Genomic DNA, 24,823 nt, shown 5'->3' on the forward strand with positions numbered 1-24,823 from the left:
ATCAAGGAGAGAAAATTTAAGAATTATTGAACTATCTAAAAGCCATGATCAAAAAAATAGCTTATAAATCATCTTTCAAAAGTCACTAAGGAAATCTTCTCTGATAAACAGAGGGTAAAATAGAAATTTAAAGAATCCAAAGATAACCTACTTATAAGAAGTCCCAAAATGAAAACTACCAAGAATATTACAGCCAAATTTTAGTTTCCAGTTCAAGGAGAAAATTTTACAAGCAACCAGGAAGAAATGATTCAAACATCATAGAGCCACAGTCCATTAGATTAGATAACCACAAGATTTAGCAGCTTCTATTTTAACAGAGTGGAGTGCTTAGAATAAAATATTCCAGAGGGCAAACAAACTAAGATTGCAACCAATCAGCAAACTGAGTATAATCCTTGGTGGGGCAGGGGGGGAGACAGTGGAGGCAGGGTAAGCATCCTAACAAAAAGACCAAAGCTGAATAGAAAATTAGTCTTTCAGTACAAGATTACAGAGAAGCACAAAAAGGTAAAAAGAAAAGAGAAATCATAAGTGAATCAAAAAGTTTAAATGGTTTATATTCCTACATAAGAAGATGATACTTGTAACTCCTAAGAATTTTCTCATTATTAGGGCAGTTAGAAGTATACACTGACAGAGGGCAGGTGTGAGTTGAATATGATGAGATGATTATCTGAAAAAAATAAAATGAAGGGATGAGAAAGAGGGGTGGACTGGGAGTATGGGGAAAGGAAAGGGAGCGTGGGGTAAATTATCTCACATAAGAGTCATGAAAGAGCTTTTACAGTGAAGGGAGATAGTGGCTTGAGGGAGAGTGCATGAACCTAACTTTTTTTCTTTCAAATTTATTTATTTTTAGTTTACAAATTCAGTTCCACGAGTTTTTGAGTTCCAAATTTTCTTCCCCTCAATCTCCTTGCCCCTAATTCCTAATTATTGTCTTAATTTCCCCTTCATTGGAAGTAAATTCATTCTTTTCATTTTTGATACTAGTAACTTAGTTTTCTTCTTTCTTTTTTTAATTAAATTGACCAAAGGTTTATCAATTTTATCAATTTTTTTTCATAAAACCAGCTCTTAGTTTTCTTTATCAGTTCAATAATTTTCTTAATTTCAGTTTTCTTAATCTCTCCTCTGGTTTTCAGTATTTCTGATTTGGTATTTAATTGGGGATTTTAAATTTGTTCTTTTTCTAGTTTTTTCAGTTGCATGCCCAATTCATTGATCTCTTTCTCTAATTTATTCACATAAACATTCAATGATATAAAACTTAACCTAAGAACCGCTTTTGCTGCAAACCCATAAGTTTTGGTATGTTGTCTCATTATTATTATTCTCTTGAATGAAGTTATTGATTGCCTCTATGATTTTTTGTTTGGTCCATGCATTCTTTAGAATTAGATTATTTAGTTTCCAACTGATTTTTAGTTTAGCTTTTCATGGCCTTTTATTACATATAATTTTAATTGCATCATGATCTGAGATGGATGGATTTAATATTTTTGCCTTTCTGCACTGGATTTTGAGGTTTTTATGCCCTAGCACATGGTCGATTTTTGTGCATGTGCCATGTACCAGTGAGAAGAAGGTATATTTCTTTCTTGACATTGATAATGAGATTGATGTACACATTGCCAGAGCTAGTTCAGTGTTTGGGAGGCTCTGAAGGAAAGTATGGGAGAGAAGAGGTATTAAATTGACTACCAAACTGAAGGTCTACAGAATCATTGTGCTGACCTCATTGTTGTATCCCTGTAAAACCTGGACACTCTACCAGTGCCATGCCAGGAAACTGAATTGCTTCCATTTGAATTGTCTTAGGAAGATTCTGAAGATCATCTGGCAGGATAAGATACCAGACACTGAGGTCCTTACTCAAACTGCCACACATTCAAACTACTTCAGAAAGCCCAACTCCAATGGATTGGCCACGTTGTTTGAATGCAAAACATATGCTTGCCAAAAAATACTGTTTTATGGAAAACTCACACAGGGGAATTGTTCACATTTTTGTCAGAAGTGATACAAGGACACTCTCAAGGTCCCTCTCAAGAACTATGGAACTTATTTGTGACATGGGAGATACACATGTGGGGAGATGCCCACATCAGAGAAGGTGCTGTGCTCTATGAGCAAAGCAGAATTGAAACAACTCAAAGGAAATGCAGAATGTGCAAATTTGGAGAATCCATCCCAAATGTTAACATGGACTATTTGTGCCCAAACTGTGGTAGAGCATTCTGAGCTCATATTGGTCTGATCAGGCACTGTCAGACATACTGAAAATTGACTTTAGCATAGTGATGCCATTTTGGTCCTCCTTGAGAATGAAGGACAACAACCAACCAACCTACCTACCATATTCCTCTCTGTCCCCATCCAATTTTGTCTAGAGGTCTACAATATCTATCTTTCCTAAAATTCTATTCACTTTCTTAATTTCTTTCTTGTTTGTTTTGAGGTTAGATATCAATTTCAGAGAAAGAGAGAGAGAGAAAGAGAGACAGAGAGAGAGAAAGAGAGACAGAGAGAGAGAAAGAGAGAGAGACAGAGAGAGAGAGAAAGAGAGAGAGAGAGACAGAGAGAGAGAAAGAGAGAGAGAGAGAGAGAGAGAAAGAGAGAGAGAGAGAGAGAGAGAGAGAGAGAGAGAGAGAGAGAGAGACAGAGACAGAGACAGAGACAGAGACAGAGACAGAGACAGAGAGAGACAGAAACAGAGAAACAGAGAAAGAGAGAAAGAGAGACAGAGACAGAGACAGAAAGACAGAGAGACAGAGAGACAGAGACAGAGAGAGGTTGAGGTCCTCCACTAGCAGAGTTTTGCTATCTATTTCTTTCTGTCACCCCGCCCCTAACTTCTCCTCTAAGAATCTGGATGCTGTACCACTTGGTGCATATATGTTTAGTAATGATATTACTTCATTTTCGATGGTGCCTTTTAGTTTCCTTCCTTATCTCTTTTGATTAAATATATTTTTGCTTTTGCTTTGTCTGAGATTAGGATTCTACCCCTACTTTTTTAATTCAGGTGAAGCATATCTTCAACTGCAGTCTGTTATCTTTATCCTATGTGTATCCTCCTGTTTCAAATGAGTTTCTTGTAAGCAACATATTGTAGGATTATGGCTTTTAATCCATTCTGCTATCTGTCTCTGTTTAATGGGAGAGTTTATCCCATTCACATTCACAATCATGATCACTATCTGTGTCTTTCTCTCCATCCTATTCCCTGCCCACCCCATTTATACTTTTATTTCTCCCTTCCCGATTCCCCTACTCAAAAGAGTTTTGCTTATGACCACTACCTCCCTCAATCTTCCCTCCTTTCTATCAGACCCCCTCCCTTTTCTTTCCCCTTTCCCCTTTCCCCTACTACTGACTGTAGGTCAAGTTAGATTCCTATACTTAACTGAGTATATTATTCCTTCTTTAAACCAAATCTGATGAGAGCAAAGCTCCAACAATGCTTATCTCCCTCTTCTCTTTCCTTTTACTATAATATGATTTTGTGCCTCTTCACGTGATGTAATTTACCCTTTTCTGCCTTCTCCTTTCCCCTTCTCCCATTACAATCCCTTTGCACCCCTTAATCAGGTTTTTTTTATCATCACATCAATTAATTTAAACCCACACCCTCTATCTATGTATATCCCTTTTAAATGATATAATAAATATACAATTCTCAAGATTAACAGGTATCATCCTCCCACATAGGGATGTAAACAGTTTGCTCTTATTAAATAACAAGGGGGGGAGGGTTTTGAATTTATCCCCCTCTTTACATTTTTATGTCTCTCTTGAGTCTTCTATTTGAAGATCAAATTTTCCATCGAGCTCTGGCCTTTTCATCAGGAAGGTGTGGAGGTTCCTTATTTCATTGAATATCCATCTCTTTGCCTGAAAGATTATGCTCAATTTTGCTGATCCTTGGTTGTAATCCAAGCTCCTTTGCTTTCAATATATCACATTCCAATCCCTCCATTCTTTTAATGTAGAAGTTGCAGGGTCCTGTATGATCCTGACTATAGTTCCATGATATTTGAATTATTTCTTTCTGGTTCCTTGCAGTATTTTCTCCTTGACCTGACAAGTCTGGAATTTGGCTACAATATTCTCTGGTATTTTTAATTTGGGATCTCTTTCAGGAGGTTATTGGTGGATTCTTTCAATGGCTATTTTACCCTCCAGTTCTAGAACCTCAGAGCAGTTTACCTTGATGATTTCTTGAAAGATATTGTCCAGATTCTGAAAACCACAGCTTTCTGATAGACCAATAATTCTTAGATTATCTTTCCTGGATCTATTTTCCAGATCAGTTGCTTTTCCAATGAGATATTTTACATTTTCTTCTATTTTTTTTCATTCTTCAGATTTTGCTTGACTGATTCTTGATGCCTCATAGAATCATTATCTTCTACTTGACTCATTCTATTTTTTAATGAATTGATTTCTTCAGTTAGCTTTTGTACTTCCTTTTCCATTAGGCAATTTTTACTTTTAAGGAGTTATTTTCTCCAGTTCAGTTTTGCACCTCCTTATCCATTTGACCAATTTTACTTTTTAAGAAGTTCTTTTCTTCAGTGAATTTTTTTTCCATTTTGTCAATTGCATTTTTAAAACAATGATCACTTTTTCTTCTACCTCTCATTTGGCTTTTAAAATCCTTCTTGAGCTCTTCCAAGAATGCTTTTTGGGCTTGAGACCAGTTTATATTACCTTTTGAGGTTTCAGATGTGGGTATACTCTCAATGCTGTACTTTTCTGGATAAGTATTTTGTTCTTCCCAGTCTCCATAGTAGGATTCAATGGTCTTTGCTTTTCCATTTTTTTTTGCTTTTTTTTAGAGGGCAATTGGGATTAAGTGGCTTGCCCAAGGTTACACAGCTAGTTTTTGTGTTAAGTGTCTGAGGCTGGATTTGAACTCAGGTCCTCTTGACTCCAGGGCCGGTGCTCTATTCACTGCACCACCTAGCTGCTCCTATTATTTTTTTTAAAAACATCCCCTAAAATTAGTGGGGCTTGCTAGGATGCCTCCTATCCTGCACTGGTCCATTTCAGTCACAGCAAGGCGGACCCTTCTAGTCAATCTCCCTAGTCTCCAAAGCTTATAGACTGCTATACCCCTTCTACTGGTTCCATTATTTCCTGGGGCAATTAATAATGAGTTAGAGCATTTTTTTTTCTTATGGCTATAGATAGCTTTAATTACTTAATCTGAAAAGTTTTTATATATTTTTATCATTTATCAAGTGAGTAGTGGCTCTTATTTTTTATAAATTTTACTTAATTCTCTATATGTTTGAGAAATGAGGACTTTAGCAAAGAAACTTGCTTCAAAAACTTTTTTCACAGTTACTATTTCTAAATATATTTCCCTTCATCCTATTTCACACCTCCTATTAATTCTATTCTCTCTCTCTCTCTCTCTCTCTCTCTCTCTCTCCCTCCACCCTGTTCTTCCTCAAAGTGTTTTACTTATGACTATTGTCTCCCTCAATCTGCCTTAATTTCTCTCTCACACACACCCTTTCTCTTAATCCCTTGTTCCCCTCCATGGCAAAAGCTCTTTTGCCTCTTTTATGTGAGTTAATTTACCCCATTTTTCCTCTCCCTTTCCCCTTCTCCTAGTACATTCCTCTTTCTCACCCCTTAATTTTATTAGATCTCATCCCTTCATACTTACACCTGTTGTATATTGTGTCTATACACACACACACACACACCTATATATATATTCCTTCTAACTGCCCTGATGAGAACAGTCTTATGAGTTATAAGTATCATCATCCCATATAGGAATATAAACTATTTAACCTTTTTAAGTCCCATATGATTTCCCTTTCCTGCTTACTTTTCTATGCTTCTCTTGAGTCTTATATTTGGAAGTCAAATTTTCTATTTAACTCTGGTATTTTCATTAGAATGTTTGAAAGTCCTCTATTTTATTAAATATCCATTTTCCCTATGAAGGATTACACTCAGTTTTGCTGGGTAGATGACTCTTGGTTGTAATCCTAAATTCTTTGCTCTCTGGAATATCATATTCAAAGCCCTCTAATCCTTTAAGGTAGAAGATACTAAATTTTTTGTTATCCTGACTGTGCCTCCATGATACTTGAATTGTTTTTGATTGCTTGCAATACTTTTGCCTTGACCTGAATTTGGCTATAATATTCCTGAGAATTTTCACTCTGGAATCTCTTTCAGGAGATGATTAGTGGATTCTTTCCATTTCTAATTTTCCTCTGGTTCTAAGAATATCAGGGCAGTTTTCCTTGATAATTTCTTTAAAGATGTTGTCTAGGCTTTTTTTTATCATGATTTTGAGATAGCTCAGTAATTTTTAAATTATCTTTCCTGGATCTGTTTTTCATGTCATTTGTTTTTCCAATGAGATATTGTGATAGTAATGGAAGATAAAGATTCCCCTGTATTGGCTTGGTTTTCAAATTGATTGTGTAAAAACCCAGAGCTTGTTAATCCCACCTGTGGGATGGACTTGTTGATGTGAAAAGAAAGTCCTGAACTGGGAGGAGCTGGTGACGTAGATTTGGAGAGACAAGAGAGAGGCAGGAGAACTTTTTGGAAGCAGCACCCTCATGGAGGCAGTGAGAGAGACTGAGAGAATTGCTGGGGGCCACTTTGAATTGCCCTGGACTTTTGAGACCTGCCCCCTGAGCTGCCAAAGACTGAGGAGACATGGCTGTTTTGCTGGTACTTTGTCTGTCTGTTTTGATGTTGTTTTGCCAGATTTGTCCACTGGTGAAAGACAGTCCTTTTGTTGAAGAATCCTGGAACCTTTCTGTTGGTTAAGAGCTCCTGAGACTGTCCTGCAGACAGAGAGTGAATATTGTCCACTGGTGAAGGACAGTGCTGTTGTTGCAGGGGTCTGGAGACTGTCCTGCAGACAGAATGAATACTGTCCCCTGGTGAAGGACAGTGCTGTTGTTGCAGGGGTCTGGGAACCTTTCTGTTGGTTCAGAAGCCCTGAAGAAGGATTTTATTGTTGTATGTTTACAGAAATCCTGGGAGAGGGTTTTGCTAATGTTTTCAGGGGTTCTAAGACTGTTCTGCAGACAGAGGATGAATTAATGAAGGGACTGGCAATGTATCTTGTGGCCTTGCTAAGCCTTGTCTCCCCAGGAACTAAGATTGCTGAGAACTTGCCTCCTGTCAAGATGAAGAAAAGACCTCCATTTGGGTATTAAGTGCTGTGCTTAAACTTGATGTAACTCTGGGGTAGATTCAATTGTGATCCAGGGGTGGGGAACTTTTGACATTTTTGTGCTCTGTGATTGAACAAATGAAGGTACTTTACTTATGTTTGGAAACTAATCTCCATTTGAGAAGAGGGGCTTTGTGGTGGACTAAGTGAAGGTACAGCCTAGGGGTGGAGAAGTATTTAGAACAGGGACTTTGTAATTGATTGAATGATTGGAAGGTCCTGGGGTGGGGTAGTACTTGGAGATTATTTAATCACCCTTAGTAAATGCTGTATTTTGAATGATGTCATGTTTTGACCTTCTCTGTTCTTACTTTGTCACTGAATAAAATGGAGAGCACCTATGCTGGTATTCTGAACCTGGGAAGTTGCCTTTCCTTGGCATTACATTACAGATATTTCACATTGTCTTCTATTTTTTCATTCTGTTGGTTTTGTTTTATTATATCTTAATTTCTCATAAAGTTATTAGCTTCCGCCGGGAGGCTCTAGTTTGCGTTCCACCGGCGGTGGCGAAGGCAACGACATCAATGTCAAAATGGACAGCGGGGCCACGGGCCGCCAAGGCTGGCGGCAGCTTCGACCTGCGGCGATTCCTGCAGCAGCCGCAGGTCATCGTTCGGGCTGTGTGCATGTTTTTTGCTGTGATCATGTTCTCCTGCATCATTGGTGAAGGCTACGTTAATTCACATCATTCAGCTGAGCTCCACTGTGTCTTTAACCAAAATGAGGATGCCTGCCAATATGGCACAGCCATCCGGGTGCTTGGCTTCCTGGTTTCTGTTTTCTTCGTGGTTGATGTCTATTTCCCCCATATTAGCAGTGCCACTGACCGCAAGTACTTGGTCATTAGTGACATGATCTTCTCAGCTTTCTGGACCTTCCTCTGGTTTGTTGGATTTTGTTTTCTCACCAACCATTGGGCAGCCACCAAGCCCACAGACGTGTTGGTGGGGGCTGACTCAGCTCGGGCAGCAATCGCCTTCAGCTTCTTCTCCATCTTCACTTGGGGCTTGCTGGCTGCTCTTGCCTACCAGAGATACAAAGCTGGGGTAGATGACTTCATCTAGAACTACATTGACCCTACCCCTGATCTTGCTGCCCCCTATGCCTCCTACCCAGGAGTTGCTGGAGACAATTACCAATAACCTCCCTTCACCCAGAATGCAGAGACCACTGAGGGTTATCAACCACCTCCTGTTTACTAAGTTGAGTTAAAGCAGCATGCAAAAGCGCAGTGGGGGACACAGGGAGGGGTGCAGTTGACTTAGTCTTCACCTTGGGGGAAGGGAAAGGGAGGGAGTCTTTGGACACTTTCATGATGCCATTCCCTTCCTCCTGTTTTTACTCCATGCTCTTTCAAACCTGCCACATAACTTGAGGTAATGCTTCCTTCCCTTTAGGAGGGACTGAAGAATCTGCCTTTGGACAGAGCATTTTTAAGACACTTTTGGATCGAAGTGTTTTCTCACTGCTTTTCCCTTTACCTAAGACAGCTATAGAAGTTGGGTAATTCCTACAGTGCTACTTACAGTGCCTTATATCTTCCCCTTCATCCCAGGGGAGCAAAACTTGTGGTGATTTCTGTGGTTCTGGCAGTGGCTGCTTAGAGTTCTCTGCCAGGGACCGTTCAGGTCCTGCTGAGACATTCTGTGGTGCTTGTGCGTGTGGGTGTGCAGGGTGTGTTTGTGTGCCTTCATGCTTGTCCCTTCTGTTGCTGGTGGTGGGCTCTGAGGTGTAGTGAGTTCCACACCTTGATCTCTCCAATACATACACACTCCATTGCTCTCAGGTCTATAACCCTTTTATCTGGGGTTATTCTCTTGATCCCTGTCCCTTTCCTACTCAAAGGAGAAAGTGAGGAGCACCCTAGCCTTTAACTCTTTATAGTTACTGCTGTATTCTTTCTCCTGGTTTTCCTGTTTTCTGAGATTGCTAATCCACACCCAGTGCCAGGTTGGTGACAGGCAGGGGCAACACTCCCTGGTCCTTGCTGCAGAAATCCTGGAAGCTGGGATTAGCTTTCCTTAACATGCAAGGCCCTGCTTTGTGTAATATTCTGCCATTGTTAAAATATGAAATGTGAGGCAGAGCAAGAAGGCATGCCTACCTTGCAGCCCCTGGATGGTTCTGAATGTATTAAAAAGTCATCAGAAAAGAACATCCAGAAGACATTACATTTTGTTAAGTTGGTTTGGAGATGGAATAAAGAAATATAAGTTTAAAAAAATATATAAAGTTATTAGCTTCCAATTCTTCGGTTTTGATTTTTAAATAATTATTTTATTCATTAAGGTTTTTCAACTCCATTTTCATTTGGCTAATTCTTCTTTTTAAGGAGTGTTTTCTTCATTGAATTTTTGTGCCTTCTTTCCATTTGGTCAGTTCTGCTTTTTAAGGCATTCTCTTCATTGGCTTTTTGAACCTCTTTTACCATTTGGCCTAGTCTGTTTTTTAAGATGTTATTTTCTTCAGTATTTTTTTTTGGCCTTCTTTACCAAGCTATTGATTGACTTGGTTTTCATTATTTTCTTGCATCACACTCATTTCTCTTCCAAATTTTTCCCTCCACCTCTTTTACTTGATTTTCAAAGTCCTTTCTGACCCCTTACATGGCCTAAGACCAATTCATATTTTTCTTGGAGGTTTTTGATGCAGGAATTTTGACTTCATTATCTTCTTCTGGGTGTATGTTTTGATCTTCTTTGTCACCATAGTAACTTTCTATAGCCAGAATTTTTTCCTGTTGTTTGCTCATTTTCCCAACCTATTACTTGACTTTTAATTCTTTGTTAAAGTAGGGCTTTGCTTCCAGAGTGGAGGGTACACTATCCCAAAATTCAGGGGTTTTGTGCAGCTATTTTCAGAGATACTTCTGGGACCTGTAAGTTTTCAGTCCTTTCCAAGGTGGTATGATCTAAGAAGGGGTGTGTTTATTCCTTTCCTGGCCTGTGCTCTGATCTGTGAGAGACCACAAGCACTCTTTTCTGCCATGGAACTGTGAGATGGTCCCTTCCCCACTGTGGCCACAAACTCTGGTATGCTACTTCTCCTCCTCACCCTGGGACTGACACCCAGGGGTATAAACAGGAACTAAATATGGTCAAAGTAATGAAGTCCTGCTCCCAGTTCTAGCAAAGAGACCCCTGTAGTCTCCTTCTGATCACTTATTCAATCCCCTTACTGTCTGTGGGCTGAGAGCTCTGGAAGCAGCCATTGCCACTGCTGATTCAATGGCTCCCAAAGCCTGCTCCTGTTTTGCTGGGACCAGGGCTATGCTGGCATGACCTGCACTGGACTGTGTTCTACTCTCATCCTGGTGCAACAGACCATTTCTCCTTACCTTCTAAGTTGTCTTTGGAGTCTATGAGCTGAGAACACTAGAAACTGCCACTCCTGACACTGATTTTGTCACCTCAAAGCCTTCTCCTAGTTTGCTGGGGCCCAGTCTGTACTGGCACCACTTATGTTCCTCTCTCACCCTGGTGCAACAGACTTTCCCTACTAACCTTCTAAGTTGTCTTGGGCTGGAAAATTGTTTAATTCCATCTTTTTGTGGTTTCTGCCACTTCAGAATTTGTTTAGAATCATTATTTAAAGGTATTTGGAGGGGTTGGGGAAGAGCCTAGAGGACTCCCTCCCTTTTACTCTGCCATCTTGGCTCTGTCTCCAGTAATTTGCTTCTTAAGTGCTATATCAAACTACCCAAAATTACATTATAAAGCTAGAATAAAATAATAAAATTCAACTGGAAGTACAAAATATCAAGTATCAAAAAGTAAATAATGGGGAAAATTATTTAAAAAGTGTTCCAACAGAACAAGATCTCACACTATTCTACAAAGTAATCTTCACAAAAAGATTGCCTTGAGAAAAAAAGTAGAGGCAACTACATAGCACAATAGACTGGGCCTGGAGTTAGGATGACCTTAGTTCAAATCTGACCAGAGACACTTACTAGCTATGTGTCTCTGGCCAAGTCATTTAACCTCTGTTTGACTTAATCCACCAGGGAAGAAATGGCAAACCACCCCACTATCTTTGCCAAGAAAACCTTATGAACAGCATTGATGTGCTGGGGTCAATGCAATCATGAAGAGTGAGACACAGCTGAAAAAAAATGGAAAGATCATCCAGGAAGATAGATTAAACATAGAAGAAACAAATGAATATAGTAGTATATTTTTTAAATACCTACTAGAACAGGGTCTCAATAATTAACAAAATCTTCTGAGAAAATAGGAAAGCAGTCTGGAAAAAAATAGATTTAGACCAATATCTCACACCATATGTCAAGATAAGTATCAAATGTATACATGGCTTAGATATCAAGCATTACATATATTTGCATCATATACAATTTTGATGAGACAAATTAGAGGAGCAAAGGGGAATTGTTCATGACCAAACAAGTGATAGAAAGGAACAAAAGGAACACAGAAGATAAAATGAACAGCTTTGATTACATAAATGTAAAAGTTTTTGCTTAAAAGTAATTAATGAAGCTAAAATTAGAAATTAAGTATTTAATTGGGAAAAATTTTTATAGGAAGTATCTCTGAAAAAGGTCTCATTCAAGATATATAAGGAACTGATTCAAACATATTACAACAGAGCAAATTCCCCAAAAGATAAAAATTGTTTAAAAAATTTTTTTGAAAAGTCATTTCTCAAAGGAAGAAATCCAAGCTATCAATAGACCTATGGAAAATGATCAAATTTATTAATCATTAGAGAAATGAAAATTGAAACAATTGTGATTTTCCACTCCTCACCTATAAGACCATCAAAAATGACCAATAAATTAAAGGGCAATTGTTGGGCTGCCTTTAGGAAAACATAAACACTGAATACATTGTTGGTGGAGCTATGCATTGATCCAGCCATTCAGCATAGCATTTCGGAACAATACTCAAAAAGCCATTAAATTTTGCATTCCCTTTGATCCAGAAATACTATTAATAAGCCTACAGCACAAAAGGAACCCTGAAACAGGAAAAGAAGCCTATGGATGCAAAAATATAACAAGTCTTTTTGTAGTGGGAAAGAATTAGAAAATAAGTATACTCTCATCAATTGGGGAATGGCTAAATAAATTATGGTATATTAATTTAATGGAATATTTTTCTGATGATGAGTGATTCTGTTTCAGATGAACCTGAAAATACTTGTATGAACTAATGTTATGTGTAATAAACAGAACTGGGAGAAACTTTTATGTAATAATATTAAAAAGAAAAACAACTAGGAACAACCTAAGAATTCTGACCAGTATAGTGATCAACCACAATTCCAGGGAACCAGTAATGGAATGAAAACAATGATGAAATTCTCAGATGCTACTCATTCGAGACTCAAGTGATGAATTCATGTTATAGAATGAGAAGTTTATCTTCAGACATGTCATATGTGGGAATTTGCTTTGCTTAATTGCATATGTTTGATATAAAGAGTTTGTCTTCATTTGAGCTGGGAGATGAGAATGAAGGACAAATAACAACTTGTGAGTAGTACAGGTTGCCCCACTGGGAACCCAACTGGCTGGTTCCAGTTGGGCAACAAAGTTCCTCCCTTCGTTCCTTCCTTCTTCTTCCTTTCCTTTCCTTTTTCCTTTGCTTTTCCTTTCCTTTCCTCCTTCACCTACCTCTGTCCACACAGTATATCATACCCTTACCTGGGGGTGTTCTGCCCAAAGGAATGTAAATTTTAATGACTGATTGCTAAAACCTCAAAAGATATCTTGGGATATTATGGGCTAGATTTCTTTCTTAAGGACCATGACTTAAACCCAATTCATTCTGGCTCTCATTGATTGGTCAATAAGTCCCAGCCCAAGCTTGACTTAGTGGTCATTGTTTGGGCCCTGATGGCTCAGAGTAAATGTAGATAGCAATTGTTTCTGTTTTGGCCAGAAACTCTGAGGGTCTATCCTCAAAAAAGTTTTTTTTTTTAATACTAGGTAAAAGGTTTATCTCATTTCTTACCTAGCCTTAATCATTGAATGGGTGTTGCCTTAGTCAGACTGAGACATGGGAAAGACCTTTGGCTTAAAAAGACCAAGATCTTCCACTGCATCCAGGGCCATCTCCAGTCACCCTAATTTATATCTTGCTACTGGACCCAAATTGCTCTGGAGAAGAAGTTAAGCTAGTGACTTTGCACAACCCACCCTCACTTAAATCCAATTCATGTTCAAGTCATGGCATCACCTTCTGAATGTCATGGTTCCCTTTGAGAATGAAGGACAAACAATAACAAATTCTTAGAATATTACTCCCTATGATTTTAAAAATATTCTCTCTAGCACAATTTCTAATCTCTCTCCTGGGCTAGAGAAGCATCCACATCTGAAGTTCAGCATGAACAGAACAAATGATGGAATTTTCATGAAAAAGCAGCAATTAAATATTTATTATATGCCAAGCCCTGTGCTAAGCAATGCAGATGCAAATACAAAAGTGGAGATTCTACCTGCTCTCAAGGAGCTTACATTCTAACAGGAGGAGACAACACATAGAGCGGTTACTAAAATGGATATTTTAGTTTGGAAAATTATAGTGAAGTTGAGTGGAGCCACAGAGTAGTAGACCAAAATGTCCTTTGCAATAACAATATTAATTTCATTACATCTCTAGAACTGGAAAATGGTGAGAGAGAGAAGGGTGCCAAGTGGGGAGGAAGAGATGTTAGAGAGGGAAAAGCTGGCCTAGATATAGTGGACCACATGAAAAACTCACCAATCAGGACAGTGGGTCCCCAGTAGTTGAAAGGGCTATTTCTAGAGTATTAGAGTGTTATCTATATAGTATTAGAGTATTATCTAGAAATCTAGTATTATACTCTTCTAGAATACTATCTGTGGTCCAGGTGGCAAGTTTGCCAAAAAAAATTGCTAGAGAGTAAAGTAAAGCACAGCTGGCACTAGCCTAGATAGAGAGAGCTACACATAAGCTACTTAACAATCAGCACAGAATTCATTATGTTTTCCCTCCTACCTCATCCCATCTTCCAAAGTCTTCTATTTTGATTAAGGGCTTCACTATCCTATTAGTCATCCAAATTCAGTCTCAGGTCCACCCTCAACTCTTCACTCTTCCCCAACTACTAGATCTAATCAGTTGCCAAGTCTTTTCTGATATATCCCTATAACTTCTCTTTCATCTCTTCTATTACCTCAACTCATGTAACTTGGGGTTCCTACTAATTTAGCACCCCTATCAATTCTTGACTAAGCAATTGCAACCACCTCCTTACTGATCCCCTAGTTTCCAATCTCTCCCCACTCTAATCCATCCACACAATTACCAAACAATCCTCCTAAAATAGAAATATTCCCATGTCAATTTGCTGGCTCAAGACTCTTCAATGACTCCTAGAATAAAATACAAACCCTTCAGTTTGACACTTAAATCTAACCTTTGTCATGCTTATGCATTTCTGACCTCCATACATTGTTCCTTTCATCCATCTGGACTATCGACTATTTCCTCAATTCAGTATTCCATTTCCTATTTCTATGTCTTGTCAAAGATTATCCCCTATGCTAGCAAGATAACTTCCTCCTTATCTCCACCTTTCAGAATACCTAGCTTCCTTCAGGGCAACTCCGTTGCCAGCTCCTCCCAGAAGCATTTCCCAACCCCAAATTATCTTGTATTTTTTATCTGCAAATGTTATACCATACTTCCCACTCCATCCCACGCACTCCCCTTATAATGTAAGGTCCTTGAGTTCAAGAACTGTTCTTCATTATGACTTTGAATATCCCAGTTTCTAGTACAGTGTCTTGCCAATAGAAGGCACACAGTAAATGTGTATTTAATTGAATGTAAAATTTAATTGAAATAAAATAAAATACATGGGATAGTGTATTTTGGATAATCATTCTACTCCTTAAGATTCAAGAATATTTTGCTATAGGAAACCATTTTATAGTCTGAAATACCAAAATGAGGGAATGTTCTATAGTCTCAGTGACTGGAAAGATGTATGTATTTTAGACACCATTTAAAGGTCTGCAGAGAAGGAATGTTTCAAAATAGAATTCTGTGAAAGCTACCATATGCTAACCCTTAAAACAGTGACCTTTTTGGAGCTCCCACATTTACAGCTGCAGCATATGGAAGCAACAGCAGTGTGTAAGACACATAAGGCTAGCATTTTCTTAAAATGTAATATAAATGGATGTTTTATTCCAATCAAAAGTCAACACTTTTTTTTAAAAAGTCAACATTGCTATCAAAAGAAAAACAGTTGAACTGGTAGCTTCCATGACAAAAAGCTGTCAGAATTAAGGATTGTCACAGTTGATCAATTTAGTTAATTTCCACCTCCATTATATTTTTTCCCTGATCTTCAACTCAAACATCACTTACCTAGCTTCATTTCAACAAAAATATATTAAATACCTAATATGTGCAAGGCATGGATGAGACACAGAAGACAACAGGAAGGAATATCACAAAGTCCTTGTGCTCAAGCAACCTACAATCTAGTGGAAGAGATAAGGTATGTCCGCAAATAACCATAGCACAAATCAGAATATGAGAAGTGAGTATATTGACGTACAGGGTTATATCCTGGATTCAATATAGGTGAGATTATTTAATTTAAAGTGACAAAAATGCAAATGGGATTCATCCCAGGTATAAGGGATAATAAGAACAAATGAATGACTGAGAAATGAATGAATGAATAATGGTAATGATATCATCAGACAAGACAAGATCAGGGTAATAATAATCATGATGGCTAGCATTTATGTAGAACTTTAAGGTTTGCAAAGTGCTTTACAAATTATTTTCTCATTATTCTCACAATATTCCTGAAAGGTAAATGTTATCATTCTCATCACTTTACAGATAAGAAAGCAGACAGAGGTTAAGTGGTTTGTCTGAAGTCACACAAATATTGAGTGGCTGTCTGGATTTGAACTAGAGTCCTCCTGCCACCAGGACCAACATTGTTGTCCACTGTGCCACACAGCTGTCAGGACAATATCAAATAGTTGGGTTTGACTGGTATGCCAAGTGAGAAATAAGGAATAGTCAAGACTTACCCCTTAGGGTCATGCTATGCTCATAGTAAGTACCTAATGATATTTGTAGTACTAAATTCTGCCTCTGGTTTACGTGGAAGAATAGTGTGTGGTTGAAAGAGCAGCCAAGTCTCTTTAGCTTTATCTGCCTCAGTTCCCTCTTATATAAAACTGAGGTGATAATTGAACCAATCTACTAATGTTTTTGTGAGGATGAGATGATAGAGGAAAAGCCAAGATGATAAAGTTAAAGGAAGCAATGTAGCTTTCCAAAAACTCCTCTAAACAGAGATACAAAATGTACCAGACTGAATACTGATAGGGAAATAAAAAAAAAAAAAGTCACAGTGAGTCATTTGTCTAGCCCAGCTCATCACAGAAACACAGAAAAAGGAGATCTGCTGACACTGGAGATGGAGTCTTTCCAGGAGACCTCTGTAAGTGAAACAGTTCTACAACTAAGGAGAGGCTCAGCAAGCTGGCAACAGGAATTCGCTGACCCAAGCAGGAGTACCATCAGATCCATATCATGTTACTGCAATACAGATTGCCATCTTTCCCATAACCCAGTCCCAAATTGCAGATCCAAAGTTAAGTAAGGAAACCTTTGCATTGCAGTGGCATTTCTTTTTTTTTTTTTCGCTTTTTGGAGGGCAATTGGGGTTAAGTGTCTTGCCCAGGCTCACACAGCTAGTTTTTGTGTTAAGTGTCTGAGGCCAGATTTGAGCTCAGGTCCTCCTGACTCCAGGGCCAGTGCTATAAAGAAAGAAGAAAACTGGGGGGGGGGGGGGCAGGGAATTTGCAACAAGTACATCTGATAAATGCCTCATTACTCAAATATATAGGGAAATTAGTCTAATTTATAAAAATACAAGTCATTCCCCAATTGATAAATGGTCAAAACATATGAACATGCAGTTTTCAGACAAAAAAATTAAAGCTTTCTACAGTCATATGAAAACAGTGCTCTAAATCACTATTTGTTAGAGAAATTAAAACTAAAATAACCCTGAGGTATCACCTCATACCTATCAGATTGGTTAATATGACAAAAAAGCAAAATGATGGATGTCAGATGTTGGATGGGCTATGGGAAAAGTGGGACACTAATACACTGTTGGTAGAGTTGTGAACTGATCCAACCATTCTGGAGAGCAATTTGGAACCATGCCCAAAGGGCTATAAAACTCTGCATACCCTTGATCCAGCAATACCACTGTTAGGTCTATATCCCAAAGAGATAATAAAAAAGGGAAAAGGACCAACATGGACAAAAATATTTATAGCAGTTCTTTTTGTGGTGGCAAAGAATTAGACATCAAACAGATACTCATTAATTGGGGAATGGCTGAACAATTTGTGGTATATGATTGTAATGGAATGCTATTGTACAATAAGAAATGAAAAGTAAGATGATTTCAGAAAAACCTGGAAAAGACTTACATGAATTGATGCAAAGGGAAGTGAACAGAATTAGGTTATACTCAGTAACGGCAATATTTTCCCATGAAGAACTCTGAAATGGCTTAGTTTTTCTCAGCAATGCAACAACCCAAGAAAATCCCAAAGGACTAATGATGAAGGATACTATCCATCTCCAGAGAAAGAACTGATATTGTTTGAATACAGATGAAACATGCTATTTTTCACTTTCTTATATTTTTTTGTATTTGAGTCTTCTTATAAAAAATGACTAATATGGAAATGTTTTACATAATTTTACATCTATAACCCATATCTGATTGCTTACTGTCTGGGGGGGGAAGTGGAGAGAGGGATAGAATTTGGACTCAAAACTCAAAAAAAAAAGGTTCAAAATTTGTTTTAACATGTAATCAGGTGGAAATAAAATATATTTTAAAAACTAGCTTAAAAGGACAGTGAGATTATTTATAAAGAGCATTGCAAAGATTAAAGCTAAATTAAATTAAAGATAAAAATAAATGCTAGCTATGAGAAAAAAACAATAAGGACTTGAGGTGAATAAAAAAAGGAATTCTCAGGAATTTTTTTGGAGGGGTTTGTTGCTGTAAAAATTGAATTTTGGCAGAAATTGATAGGAAGAAATATATGGCTTGAGCTGAAAGAAAAGAATGGTTAAAGTTGAAAGAAGAAAGTCATCAAAACTGAAAGAGAAGCAATGAAGGAGGAAGAAGTGATTAGAAGAAGGAGAAACTGGGCCAGGAAGCTGTGGGGAGAGAAAAGAGGACTTGAGCAGAAGGCTGGTAAGACAAGGAGAATAAAAAGAGGGAATACAAATTTGGTGAACTAAGCTGGCAGTATAGAGTAATGATTAGTGAGAGAAGGATAAAGAAATTGTTTGGCAGGTAAGTTGTTAAGGACAGACTTGGGAAAAGGACCAGCTCTGGAGCTGAAACCCTCACAAGTACCATGGAAGTTCTTCAGTCAAGAGACCAGCAAGAAAGATGAGGACTGAGGAGTATGGAGAGCTAGAAAAATTTAGCAGTAACCTGAACTGAAGGTGAAATAGTTGAATTTCTACCACAAACAAGTGACTGCTATCCATGCTCAAAGTGCTGTCTGGTTTTGCTCCTAAAAGAAAAAGTAAAGGGGCTGAGGGAATGTCCCTCCACTTATCCCAGGCTACTAAGAATGATTAAGTATCCTTTAAAAAAAAACAAGAAGGAGGAGGAGGAAGAAGAGGACAAGGAGGAAGAGGAGGAGGAGAAGGGAGGTATCAGGAGGTGCTTCATTATGAAAAGAAAAAAAGTTAAAGGATTTTAAAAGGCAGAGGGGAATGTTGATCAGCCTCAAGAGGTTGGAGAGTGGGGCAATGTTACCAAGGTTAAAGGATAGAACTCCCTGAACATTTGGAGCTATAAAACAAATTTAAGGCCCTTTCAGAAGTGGACAAAGTTGGATGCTCTAAGGAAGAATGGGCTGCTTCTTAACCAATGAATGATAAAATAGATCCATAGATTCATAAGGTTAGAGCATCTAATAAAAGTGTGAAGAAGAGACAAGTATTAGCAGTTAATGATCCCCTGCTGAGGAATTCTAAAGCCACTATTTCTCAGTATGCTAACAACAATGGAGCAGTCAACCAATTTTGAGATGTGTATCCCAAGATCTATCAAAACTGAGGGTTAAAGGGGCGGCCAGGTGGCACAGTGAGTAAGAGCGCCGGCCCCAGCATCACTTAACCCCGATTGCTTAAAAAAAAAAAAAAACAGATGATTAATACCCATTCCTGGTGATTCTTGAGGACACACATGATATTACCAGACAGAATCTTGAAAACATTGAAAAGCAAAGGTCTTGGTCAGAAACTGAATAACATAAGGAAAAAAGTAACATGTTTGATTGCCCAGAGTAAAGGGATTCAGAAAAGAAAGGCAGATTTGAGAAGAGAACAGACAGGAAGACAGCTTAAAATTTAAGAATAATGGACTCCTCACCGAGGATGGAGGGCATCTAATAAGTCCTCATAATAATGTACTTACCTTTAGTCTTTCTAATATAATCAAAAGGCTTAAAATTAAAAGAGAAAAAGGAAGAGAAAAAAAACTACCTACACACATCCACCAAGCTAGACACCATAGAGGGTGTCTGTAATCAGGAAAACCAGGAACTAAAACATTGTTGTTTTTGTTGTTACTCAGGCATTCAGTTATGTCCAACTCTTCATGACTCTATGAACCAATGAACAACAGGCCCTTCTATCCTCCACTATCTCCCACAGTCTGTCCAAGTTCATATTTGTTGTTTCCAACATGCAACAGTTAAATATAAGATGAGTAGGTCCTACCTAGAAAGTAGTTTGTCTGAAAAAGATGTGGGAGACTTAGTGGACCACAAGCTCAATATATGGATACAGAAGCCAAGAAAGCTAGTGCTATCTTAGTCTTTTCTTTAAGAGGGCTAGTGTCCAGGATGAGAAAAGTTATAATCCTACTGCTTGATCCCATAATATCTGGAGTCTTGAGTTCAGTTCTGGGTACCACATTTTGAGAAGTATGTTCATAAGTTGGAGAAAACCAGAGGGAAACTGGAATATTAAAAAGTCCCAAAGTATGTATGTGGACTGATTGGAGGAACATAGAATACTTGTCCTGAAGAAGAAATAACTTACAGTTCCATGTCATGGACGCCTTTTGCAGTCTGGTGGAACCTATGGACCCTTCCTCAGAATATTGTTTTCAAATTCATAAAATGAAATACATAAGATTACAAAAGAAACAAATTAATTTTTTTAAGCTCATGGTTTGCATGTAAAGAACCCTGACTTAGAGGGTGCATTATATTTGTCTTTAAATATTTGAAGGACTATCACATGGAAGGAAAATGAGGTTTGTTCTAGTTGAGTAGAGGATAAAACTAGGAGAAATTGGTAGAAGTGGCAAAGAGATAAATTTAAGTCTCCTTTCAGCAAAATATTCCTAATAATTAGAGCCATTGAAAAGGGGAATAAGATGCCTCAAGTGGGAGTCAGTTCCTCTTAAATGGAAGCCACAGAGCAAAAGGTGAATGATCATTTGTCAGATGTATTGTAAGGTGAATTCACGGTCAGTTGTTTGACCACTAACTGCCAATATGATGTATGACCCATGTAACCTATACCACCAGTCAATTTACCCCTTGGGCCTCAGTTTCTTCATCTTGTACAATAAAGGAGTTAGATAATATGATCTTTTATGTATCTTCCCACTCTCAAATTCTATGATTTTTTTTTGTGAGGAGCAGAATTTGAGATTTCATAGGGAATGGGGGGGGGTGGAATCCCAATATGTAAACTCATTCTACCCAAGTAAATGATGAATTTGTCAGTAACTCTTAGTCTTAGGGGATTGCCGAGGGACAATGAGAGTTAAATGCCTTGCCCAAGGTCACTCAAGCTTTAACTTCCATTAACAGTTAAAAAACAGGAGGGAAGCATATAAAACTTAGAGCTAAACTTCAGGAACAGAAGAACATTGCTGCTATGGTAAGACTTAGGTATAGGTTCTCTATTTGCCTGCCAACAACTTCAAACAATCTCCTTTTCATTGAGGCAGTTGAGGTCAAGACTCGGCAGTAATTTCCATCTTTGAAACTTCATGTGCACCATGTTTTGTCAAGCCAACATCTGTTTCCATGGAAACAGGAAAGCAATTGAAATTATCAGCAGAGGCATTTGGGTCTGCCAACCATTTAATCTCTGGCTGTTGGAGAAGGCCCTGAAGGCGCCACTTAGCCCCAATTGTTCCATGCTTTAAAAGTTTCTATAACAGCAGGTCTTTGATTCTTTTGGGGGGGGAAAAGGACTAGTTGAATGTTTTAATACTTGAACTTGGAAGATCATTTTAAGAGTACATTTGCCATGATGAGAGAAGTGAAGAAACTCCTAGTTAATAAATATGGATAACAAATAGTGACAGGATAGCAGATGTGATGAGTTATGCTTATCATGTGATAAATTTATTCACCATAATTGCCATATGTATAAGGCCAAGAAGCTCTAATTCTCAGTATCAGTGAAGACAAAAAATCACTCAGGAGATATGCTCAACAAAGATGTTTGACACTGCCATTGAAAAGCACCTTCCATAGAATCCATATGAAAAAGAGAATCCTTGTAAACATTGAAATGATTCCAGTGTCCCCGTAGGAAGATAACATTGTGCAGATAACACCGAGCCCTGGAATACTGCAGAGCCTCCGCAATGAGATGCAAAGCCAACCAAGAGTCCTAGAAGTTCACAAAGGAAAAGCCAATTGAAGGAAGAAGACACATTTCCCACATAGTTGGATGACCAACACACCCATCTAACTGATGGACACCATGGAGGAATTGTATGCAGATGGACAATGAGCTGAGAACAGAATTGAAAAGGATGAAAAAGTAGGCAGGATTGCATTTGGAAAACTACAGAGTGCTTTCAATATTCCCAAATGATCCCTGATAACAAAGAACCATTTCTTCTAACACTAATGTTCACCCCTGACTCTACATGATAGAACATTATGAGATATCATTATTGCCAAAGAATCTAAATAGAAGGTAAACTGAAGATCAATGATGAAATGCAGGGTGAGAAAACATTGTCCCAGTCCCTGGATCTATTCAGGTGAATTCCTGCCCCAAATTAAAGCTGTCTTGAGGAATGCGTACAAATTCACTGAGCCATTCCTAAATTAGATCAGACTTCACATAACATCCAACTGTCCACCCAAGCCATTGCCTTTTCACGATCATTGCCCCACCTATAATGGTACCTTTCAAGCAGTGCAGATAACATGCCCTCAATCTCTCAGTGAGTTAATCCACTTAATTTTGAAACCATTTCCCAGAGCTGTACTATCTTGTTTAGTGTATGAGTATAAACTCATCATGTCCATCATATCTAACTGATTCCAGACTAACTAAACAATCCTCTGCGTCTCATCATCTCAGCATCCACTAAAGACATACTGTCATCTATCTTCTCCTCACATATGTACTGTCTACCCCTCCTCCCAATACCTTGCTCTAGAAAGAGTATATCAAACAATAGCATTGTAGACCAACTCATATTCCTTATGACTCCTCACATCAAAAGTCTTTTCCTTGCTCCTTGCTCCCCTCTATATGTTATCTCCCCAGTAGAATATAAGCTCCTCAGAAGCAAGGACTATCTCAATTCTGGATTTACATTCTCAGGCTTACTTTCTTTCATTCTTTCATGGTAGGCACAATTGGCCACATAACCTAAGTTATGATGCCAATTATAATTTGCATTCATCTTGTATAAAAATCATCACCAGGGAATGCATAATCAGAAAAGAAAGTGAGTTAGTGATGCAGCCAGAGTAAGAGATAATAGATGGATAGCTACAGCTAGTAACTTCAAAGTGGCCAAAGACCTATAGCAATGCTGGGCAGATAAATCCTCCATGGGAATTTATAGGACATGAACTAGAAAAGTACAAAATGATAAGGCACAGTTGTATGGTTATCTCTGTTGGAGAAGAGAGTAGCTACATTGATATTACAAGTGTGTGAAAATAACAGACTGAACTATAAAATTCACTAAAGTTTTAATGAAAGGAGGAAACTGTTTCATATATTGGACTTAGTATGATCATATGTCACATTAGTTAAATATAGCAATATGGTATAGTGGAAATAACACTAAACCAAGTCAGAACTCTGGTTTTTATCCTGATTCTATCATTTACTAATTGCTAGTTGGGAGCCAGAGGGAGGTTATTGCTAGAGATATGGACCATCACAATTTGGTAGGAAAGTGCTGGGCTCAGAGTAAAAGGACCCAAGAAGGTTCCTAAGAAATGTTATTATTTACTATGGAACCTTAATTATTTAATCTCTTGGCTCCCTTATCTGTAAAATGAGAGACTGGACTGAGTAATCTAAATTCACTTCTTTTCCAACATTTCATAATTCCTGATCTTCCTCACTTTCCCAGGAAATATAGTCAATAAATCAAGTCACTAAGCATTTATCAAAAGCTTATTTACTATGTAGCAAGAACAGTGTAAGTCCTGGGAATATAAATAAAGGCCAAAAAGGCCCCTGATCTTAAGGAGAGCATGGGGTGAGCTTGACTTCTAATCCAATTCTAGTCTTCATTCCCCAGTAGCATCACATTGGTGACCTTAGCCTCTTTGTGTCATATTTCAATATTCTCTTGTTCCTACATGACAACCCTGCTCCAATGACTCAATGTATTGTGAAAGTGGCAATAGGCTATGGAAGGTTATTTCAAAGAAACATAAGTTCTCTCAGGACCTATCAAGAAGAAAAGTCTTTGAGACTGGACCCAGTGGTCAATGTTATTTTTGTCACCCAACCACCAGCTAGTCTAGCTAGAAGAAAGACTGATCACCAAAAAAGTTGGTTAACCAAATTAAGTCATGAACACTAGCTATTTAAGGTATAGAAATGTATACACACAGAGAGTCATACTCAGTCGATGTTTTGGTTAGTTTTGCAGAACTGCTTTTTTTCTTCTTTCTTTTTCTTTATTTTTGTGAAAAGGGATGGCTCTGCTGCAGGGATGTGCAAAATAAAAGATATCAATGTAAAAGTTGGAGGCTAATTGAGCTGATCAATCACTCCACCCCTACTTAAAGTATTGAACAAAATCCTCTAACCCTTATATCTTTATCAAGTGAGACCACCCCTACTAAATAAATGAATCAAAGGCATTTAAATTATGTACAACCTTTCATACACTTTGTATGTCTTCCATAAAAGAGCAATACAGCTCATAATCCAAAATTCAAGAGTGTCTTAGAATAGCCAAAAAAAAAAGAAACAGTCCAGTCAAGTTTCTAAGAGAATAGCTTGAGGGATGGGCAGCATGTCTTGCAATGCTTAATATGTATCAGAATGAATTAAGAAAAGGAAACTTTGAGCCAACATGAGTGTTGTCTTCAAATATTTGAAGACTGTTATAAAGATTAAAGTGATCATGCTGAATCCTAACAGAGACAATGGGGACAATGAGCAGAAGTTACAGAGAGGCAGACTTTTGCCCAACATAAAGGACTGCTTTATACTAGATTGCCTTGGAAAGGGCTGGTTTTGCCATTATCAGAGGTATATAAGTGATATCTGG

At 38.1% G+C, this 24,823-nt stretch overlaps 1 pseudogene; it reads left to right on the plus strand.

Moving 5' to 3' along the window:
* The first annotated feature begins 7,719 nt into the window (after positions 1-7,719).
* Positions 7,720-9,463, plus strand: LOC138170543 (synaptogyrin-2 pseudogene; annotated as a pseudogene).
* The last annotated feature ends 15,360 nt before the right edge of the window (positions 9,464-24,823 follow it).

Source organism: Petaurus breviceps, unplaced genomic scaffold (assembly GCF_028583685.1).
Source record: "Petaurus breviceps papuanus isolate PSGF00001 unplaced genomic scaffold, PetGlider_PUasm1.0 38, whole genome shotgun sequence".
Lineage (NCBI taxonomy): Eukaryota > Metazoa > Chordata > Mammalia > Diprotodontia > Petauridae > Petaurus > Petaurus breviceps.